This window comes from Argopecten irradians, chromosome 12 (genome assembly GCF_041381155.1).
Source record: "Argopecten irradians isolate NY chromosome 12, Ai_NY, whole genome shotgun sequence".
NCBI lineage: Eukaryota > Metazoa > Mollusca > Bivalvia > Pectinida > Pectinidae > Argopecten > Argopecten irradians.
This window is the reverse complement of record NC_091145.1, coordinates 31,507,254-31,515,080: the sequence shown is the minus strand read 5'-3', so window position 1 is coordinate 31,515,080 and position 7,827 is coordinate 31,507,254. Positions and strand designations below refer to the sequence as shown.

At 35.1% G+C, this 7,827-nt stretch overlaps 1 pseudogene; it reads left to right on the top strand.

Annotated features, from left to right (window-relative positions):
• Positions 1-2,771: 2,771 nt before the first annotated feature.
• Positions 2,772-7,827, top strand: part of LOC138305055 (ficolin-1-like) — a 42,056-nt pseudogene continuing 37,000 nt past the window's right edge.

Below are 7,827 nucleotides of genomic sequence, written 5' to 3'. Positions count from 1 at the left end.
TAATGTTTCATAATTATCAAAATTTCATTATCAACAGAGCTACAATTTTGTAAAACTATTCCAAAAATAAATAAATCGTTATCATATGCAAAGGGAATAAACAATAAATCTAATAAAGTTTCAAAATTTTGAAGCAAAGTTTGCACCTCTTTGCATTCCCATAGGCAATGTATAATTGTCTCCCTTTCTGTATTACATAAAGTACACAGAGGACTATGATTTATTCCTATCTTATGAACGAAGGTATTAGTAACTATTATATGATGAATAATTTTGACTTGAAAACATATCAATTTGGATTTTTTTGTTACCTTAAATGGAAGAGTATTTATTTTTAACCAGATTTATGTATCAAAGTTAAAGCTCAAATTCCATTTTCTAGTACCTGTTGGAGTTGTTGATGGAGTTATGATAAACCTATAGAAGTCTTTCACACCCTTTTTGCTTCTAAAGAAAATTTCTAATAATTGTGGTATAAAAGGGTATGGAAGCTTCTCTGGTTTTAATTCGAGATTTCTTAAATAGCGCTTTATTGACAATATTAGACCATGGTATTGTAGAAAATTAGTATCAATTCCAAATTTTGTATAAATTCGTCAAAAGAAAGAAAAGCAAAATTTTCAGAATTTTTCATCAAATCATTTAAAATTAAAATACCTGACCTAAACCAGTTGGGGTAAAAACAAATTAATTATCTACTTTAATAGCATTGTTGTACCAGAGAGGTATTTTGATGATACACTCTTGTCTATTTAGCCTCATATCTTCAAAATAATTTAATGTATCCCATGCTTTAAAGACATCTTTTCCAAAATTGATCACGACATCTGGATATACACAATTTTGCATTATCCTTCCCACAATTACATATCTTATTTAAATCTAGAGTTGACTTGAGGATCAGATACCATTTGCCTGAACCACCATCTGCATAATTTCAAATCATAACATCTGATTTGATCTTATGGCATTTACCATTCCACAAAAAATCAAATAATAAAGAATTTACTGTAGCTAAATATTTTTCTGGTGGGTTTGGAAAGGTTATGAATAGATAATTAAGTTGCGAGATCAATAAAGATTTAATAACATTGATTTTCCCAATTGGAGTCAAGCTCCGCCACTTCCAAGCAGTAAGAAGTGATTTGAGTTTTACAATGTTTTTGTCAAATTTTATTTTTGGTATCTGATCTAAATCAACTGAAAATTCAACCCCAAAAAATTGAAATCTGGTTTTCCCCCACTGTAAATTCAAATCTGGCCTATATGTTACATCACTGTATTTATAGCTGTGTTTTACTAGTGTTAATTATGCGCCAACTTGTTTTCAATTAAATTGTTATTTCCAGGAAAGTGTGTGTACATAAAATCAGGTTGGAGTAAGTAATCGTTACCTTAGAACGAATATTCGTACCCGGCCTACTATACCTTTCCTTGGGGCCGCGGTGGCCGAGTGGTTAAGATGTCCCGACATATTACCACAAGCCCTCCACCTCTGGGAAGCGGGTTCGAATCCCATGTGGGGCAGTTGCCAGGTACTGACCGTTGGCCGGTGGTTTTTCTCCGGGTACTCCGGCTTTCCTCCACCAACAAACCTGGCACGTCCTTACATGACCCTGGCTGTTAATAGGACGTAAAAATAAACAAACCAAACGAATTGGTCCCTATTTGTCGTAGTGGAGCACTGCCTCCGAAAATCAATTTTATGCGTATACATGCATTTACATATCATTTTTGTCCAAAACAAACATAACTACCATTCTTAATATCTGCCGTCACAAGACGTCAAATTCACAATTTGTGGACTTGCCGTATAGATTTCCTTCAGAAAGACCTCCATATGTATTATGTAAAAAGATAATGCCTCGATGAGAATTTGATATTTTATGTGGTTCAGTTTTATTGCCTAGTAGGTAAGCGATATCAAACAAGTACGATAAAATGCAAACAAACGTTTTATAATGGTTTGCATATGTATTACTTTGCTCCATTAGCAGTAATAGGCACCAATTGTAGCTCTAAAGACGACACCATTTTCTGTCAAAAAGTCGTTTGAGCTACAATATTGCAGCTATCGTTACCTGTACTATTCACTGTGCTGTCACAGATAATTAGTCACTGACTCAGCAGTATCAGTCCTATACAAACGGTTAACAAATAGATTTACCTGAGCTGTTACAGTCTGGTTTCCCCATGTTGGGCCTCAAAGTTGATATAATACCTGCTTTCAAATTGAATTCTCCAATGAGTGGGATTTATATATTTAACTCGAAGGTTTAACAAAATTACAATTATTACGGTAATTATTCCCAAACCTGAAAATATGCATTGAGAATCAACATCAAATTGGATTAGAATGCTTATTCATATTTATGAAGTATTCTGAACGGTACTACTTCTACATTTGTAGAATATGTACCGATATCAGTAGTAACTTGATTTAACTCAATGTATTAAGATCTTGTAACAATACACACACATTGTGATATTAGTTTCGTTTGTTGGTGTTATACACAGACATAAAATCAATAAGATTTGTAAGTAGGTATTTATAATAAATTAGTGTAACTTAGTAATTGCTAATCAATGCAAATTTACGATGTGTGAAATTGACAAACAAGCTAATTATCTGTACCATGGTTCATTAAGTTTCTTAGCGCGTTTAAAACATTAGGAAAGAGAGTTTGAGATTCTGCTTTCATTTACACAGTAACAGAATGAACATGCTTATTTCTTTCTTGATCCTTTTCTCACAATCAACATTTATATGGATGTGCAGGGATCTTTACAAACAAAATTTGGAACTAAGAGGCGCATTGTTTACAACAGATATCATCGATGAATTCAGCGATGTCTTCAAACTACCGGAGTGTTTGAAGCATTGTAAGGCACACTACTGCTTCTCGGTTTCATTAAATACGAACAACGGATTATGTAGGCTGTATTCTAAAATCTTTGACGGGACGAAGGGAGTTGTGACACAGGATGGACTGGTTTACTACAATCAATGTAAGTTTTATTTATATATTTTCGATAATGTCACAAACATAACTAACAAGAAATACATTACCACTATTTCATGCAGATGGTGTCGTTTTTATGTAATATTTTAAACATCCAATTGTATTTTCCTTTTCTTTTTCAACAAACATAATGACATAGCAAGTCAAATCATTTTAGGGCACCTGAGACGAAGTCTCATGTGACGAAACGAAGTCTCAAGTGACCTATTCTAATCGCCTTATGTCTGTCGTCGTGGGTCGTCCGTCGTGCGTCGTCTGATGTCCGTAAACAATTTACATTTTCAACTTCTTCTCCAAAACTTCAGAAACAATTTCAATGAAATGTTGCACAAAACTTCTAAGGCATAAGACAAATCATAAGTGTGAATTATATGGTCCCCCATCCTCCAGGGGGCTGTGGGAGGGGCCAAAAGGGGTAACATTGACTAAAATTTCAACAATCTTCTTCTCTACTCACAAATGTGGTAGAATAAAATACATAGATAGGAAGGTCTTAATGTCCTTTACAAATATTGTGAATTATATGACCCTTGGGTCTCTTCTTTTCCCCTGGAAAGGGGGTAGAGTTTACTATAGTTTATATATGGAAAACACATTTTTGAGCATTATTTGGTCATTTGTAATAAGAAATAAAATAAAATCTTGTCAGAATTATCAGTATGATATTGCCATTATTAACAAATTTTCTATGACTGACCCCCAGGGGTCTTAGGGGCGGGGTGAAAAAAGATCGAAAAGGTTAAAACTTCAAAACTTTTCTTCGGAAATTCTGGAAATGATAGAATCAAATATTTTTCATAGATAGAAAGGTATTAAGTTCCTTTACAAACATTGTGAATAATATGAACCTGGGGTCTGACGTTTCCTCCTGGGGAGGGGCTCAAGTTTACTATAGTTTATATAGGGAAAACACATTGACGAAAATTGTTTGCTCAATTTTCATAGGAAATAAGTCAAACTTGGTTTGAATTTATTTTCCGGAGATAGCATTTTAATATCATATCCATATTGGTCATGGCCGACCCCCTGGGATTAGAGGGGTGGGGCCAGAAGGGGTCAAATAGGCTAAAACTTCAAAACTCTTCTTCTGAAATTCTGGAAATGGTAGAATCAAATACACTTTAGAGATGAAAAGGTCTTAAGGTATTTTATAAAAATTGTGAATTATATGACCATGGGGTCTCACGTTTCCCCCTGGGTAGGGGTCAATTTTACTTTAGTTTTATATATGAAAAACACATTCATGAACATTATCTGCTCAATTTTCGTAGGAAATGAGTCAATCTTGAATAGAATTATTAGCCTTACATATAGCATTTTAACATCCATATCGGTCCTTTAGGGAACAGTGAGGCGGGACCAAGCAAAATTCATCTTCTGAGTTCACAGGTTTGATGGAAGCAAATACTCTTCATAGATTAAAAAGTCAAATTTAAAAAATCACTCTCCGAATTCAAGGCCCAGTATATTAGTGTTTAAATGTCTTTGTTCCATTCTAAACGAACTCAGGTGACCGTTAAGGCCCATGAGCCTCTTGTTTTTAACTTGAGAAGAGAACAAAACTATATGCAAAACTAGATATAAATCCCCGTTAAATGGAGTCGTATAGAAGAAAAACCATTTCCAAAATTGGACATATTTATATGTGGAGAAAATGCTACAAATGATATATCTGCCATTGTACATTTATAGTGAGTATAAGCTATATTTTGTTCTATGGGTCATGGAAGTAATATCAATAGTTGTTTTCCATGTAGCATTGGATCCTAATTAGCATGTATGCAGGATACGAATTACTTTAAGTAGTAAAGAAGTAATTCTTACAATGGGGACAAAACATTGTTGAATATTCAAGGCGATCTGCCACTTTGTCAAGACACAGCAAGACCAAATAGAATAACATAATTATTGTTCTAAACAAATATAAACAATGACAAATATAGCATATATACAGATACACTTTACAGGGACAATGGCGATGTGTATTGTCTGGATGATCCCATCTGTTAGTCGCTATAATTAGTTGCGAACGTCGAATTATTATGTAGTTTTTTTCTGATGAAAGGCATATTAAAATTGTGTGCGGTTTAAACAATATCAAAAATATAAATTAAACGCTATTTACATACGTAGGCACTCAGTGTAACAAACGTGTGTAACACTAGGCGCATCAAACAAATGGTGTCGGTCTGTTCGTTTATAAACTTATAAACAATAAATAGACATCAAGGATGAACTCCTCTTAGAAGTTAAAATTTTCTTGTATTAAACATTTTTTTCTCATATAGTTTTTTTTTAAATAAATAGAAGTTCATACCATACGAGAAATTGGAAGAAAAAACATATGTCCGTGTGCCATTTTTTTGCTATTGTCACTCAAAGATACCTAGTTGACAAAATATTGGATTTTATGGGAATTTGTCGTTTTGAACATATACACAAGAGATTAAAGCCATAATTTCCTTGTGAGGTGTTAAATATGTGTGGAATTTGTAGAATTTATTTCTCAGTGGTCTTCTTTAAAAATATTCCAGTTTTGATATTTTTTCTCAGAATAATAATATATGCTACCCCTACTCCTTAATTTTGAGCTACAAAATGCACCATTTTCAGCCATTTTTTGCCAAATGTAACCCTTTATAGAAAAAATTCTGGTATTTAACTTTTGTTAATATGTTCATATCAATACGGAAAGGGTTCGTCATTCTAAATAAGGCAGAAAAAAGGGAGGGAGGTCCGTGTGCTTACACTTTAGCCACATATGAATATTTTGTTAGTTTTCAATATTTCAGAGTAAAAAATTAAAAGTGCTCAAATTACCTTAAAATGTAAAAATAAAGTGACATAAGGTATCATTTCACACATTAATGCTCAATATTTTAATTACCACGATACAGCTAAAAATGCTGGCACAGTGATGATTTAAGTAAAAATAATTTCAGCAAAAAATAGTAAAACTGTGGCTCTACTTAAAGACACAATTTAAAAATGGCCGCCGAATGGACCATTTCTTAAAATCCCCGAATAAAAAATTTACTAAAAACAGAAATGTAATTTTTTTGACAAAAGTTGCAACTGACAACTTGCTACAGATATTGATAGATTGTATTTGAAAATCTCAGACCTCCTTTGTCTTTGTCAAAACGAGACTTCAACGGGACTGAAACCTCAGAATAATACAGCCCGAAAGTTGTATGGTCTATCACTTTCGCTCTTTTTGTTGTAGTAAAAACTGTATAAGTGTTATACACATTTTCTCCGTCTGTCCCAGGTTCAAATTTTCTAATTTTATCACTTTTTTGTAAAGTTGCAGCACTGGAATATTTTTTTTTAATTATAAAAATAAAGTAAAAAATCTTTTTAATGTGTACACGTAAAATAGGCTCGAAAGATGTCAAATCATTCAGAACTCTCCCGAACATCGTCGCGACAATCTCGGAGTAACATTTGTGAATCGAAACCAGGAGAAAATGTCAACAATTTTGGTAAACAAAATATGTAGTCGACCTCAGCAGACTGTATCTACAAAGAAAATAATGCTCGCACATTACAATATTTGTTTCACACAATATTGAATTATGGCAATGTGTGGATTAGATTTTTCAAATACTCGCACTATGGATATATACCAACACGATTTGCACATATTAACCAGAAGCAAAACGAAAACAAACACATGTGCGCTTACGGTAGTTACCTGGATTTCAACGTGCAGGTCGTGTGGAAGTCATTCACGGGATATCATTCGGAGTTCCGACAAAACCCGAATTTGTTTGTTTTGATTAATTAACTTTCTATTAACAGCCATGGTCATGTAAGGACGGCCTCCCATGTATGCGGTGCATTGCGTGTATGTTGTGCGAGGTGTGTGTTTTGGGAGACAGCGGTATATTCATGTTGTAAATTCTTCTTGCCCTTTTTATAGTGCTATATCACTGAAGCATGCCGCCGAAGACACTAAGCAACACACCCCACCCGGTCACATTATGCTGACAACGGGCGAACCAGTCGTCCCACTCCCCATATGCTGAGCGCTAAACAGGAGCAGAAACTACCACTTTTATAGACTTTGGTGTGTCTCGGCCAGGGGACAGTACCCAGAGCCTTCCTCACAGGGGCGAACGTTCAACGCTGGGTGGTCGGGTGGTGTAGTGGTTAAGCCGCTCGCCTTTCACCTAGCCGGCCGGGGTTCGACCCCCGGCACAGACGTGAAAAGGTTAGGGGTCACCTGCCCGGTCACGTGGGTTTTCTCCGGGCACTCCGGTTTCCTCCAACACTAAGACCCCTCGCGCGCTTACATCCGGGCCATCGAGAGTGATTTATATAAGTTGTAAAACTTGTTTCTCAATCGATGTAAAATAAATAAAGTTTATATTTATAAACGTTCAACGCAAGGCCAAAAGTGAGGCGCTGCCAAGGGAGGCATTACGGCACAGAAAGTCAGTTAGGAAGAAGAGAAAAGATAAGATCCTAAATTTAGTCGCCTTTTATGATCATGCAATAGGAGCAGCAGGTACAATTCTAACGCCCTACCTGCATGGCCAACAAAACCGGAAGGTATTGAACATGGCGTGACTGAAGTCGCTGTATTCCAAACCAGGAATATATGATCCCTAGATTTCGGCCAGCTTATAGGCCGATATATGCTTTTTTTGGAGCTAAATCTTCAAAATTACATGTCCATGTGTAAATATCAAATGTTTTAAGCGACATGTCGTTACCGTTAAACTAGCATGAGATATATATATTACGCTCTATGAATATACTTGCCTACAGTGGAGATCTCGTTAAAGCACCTTTCACA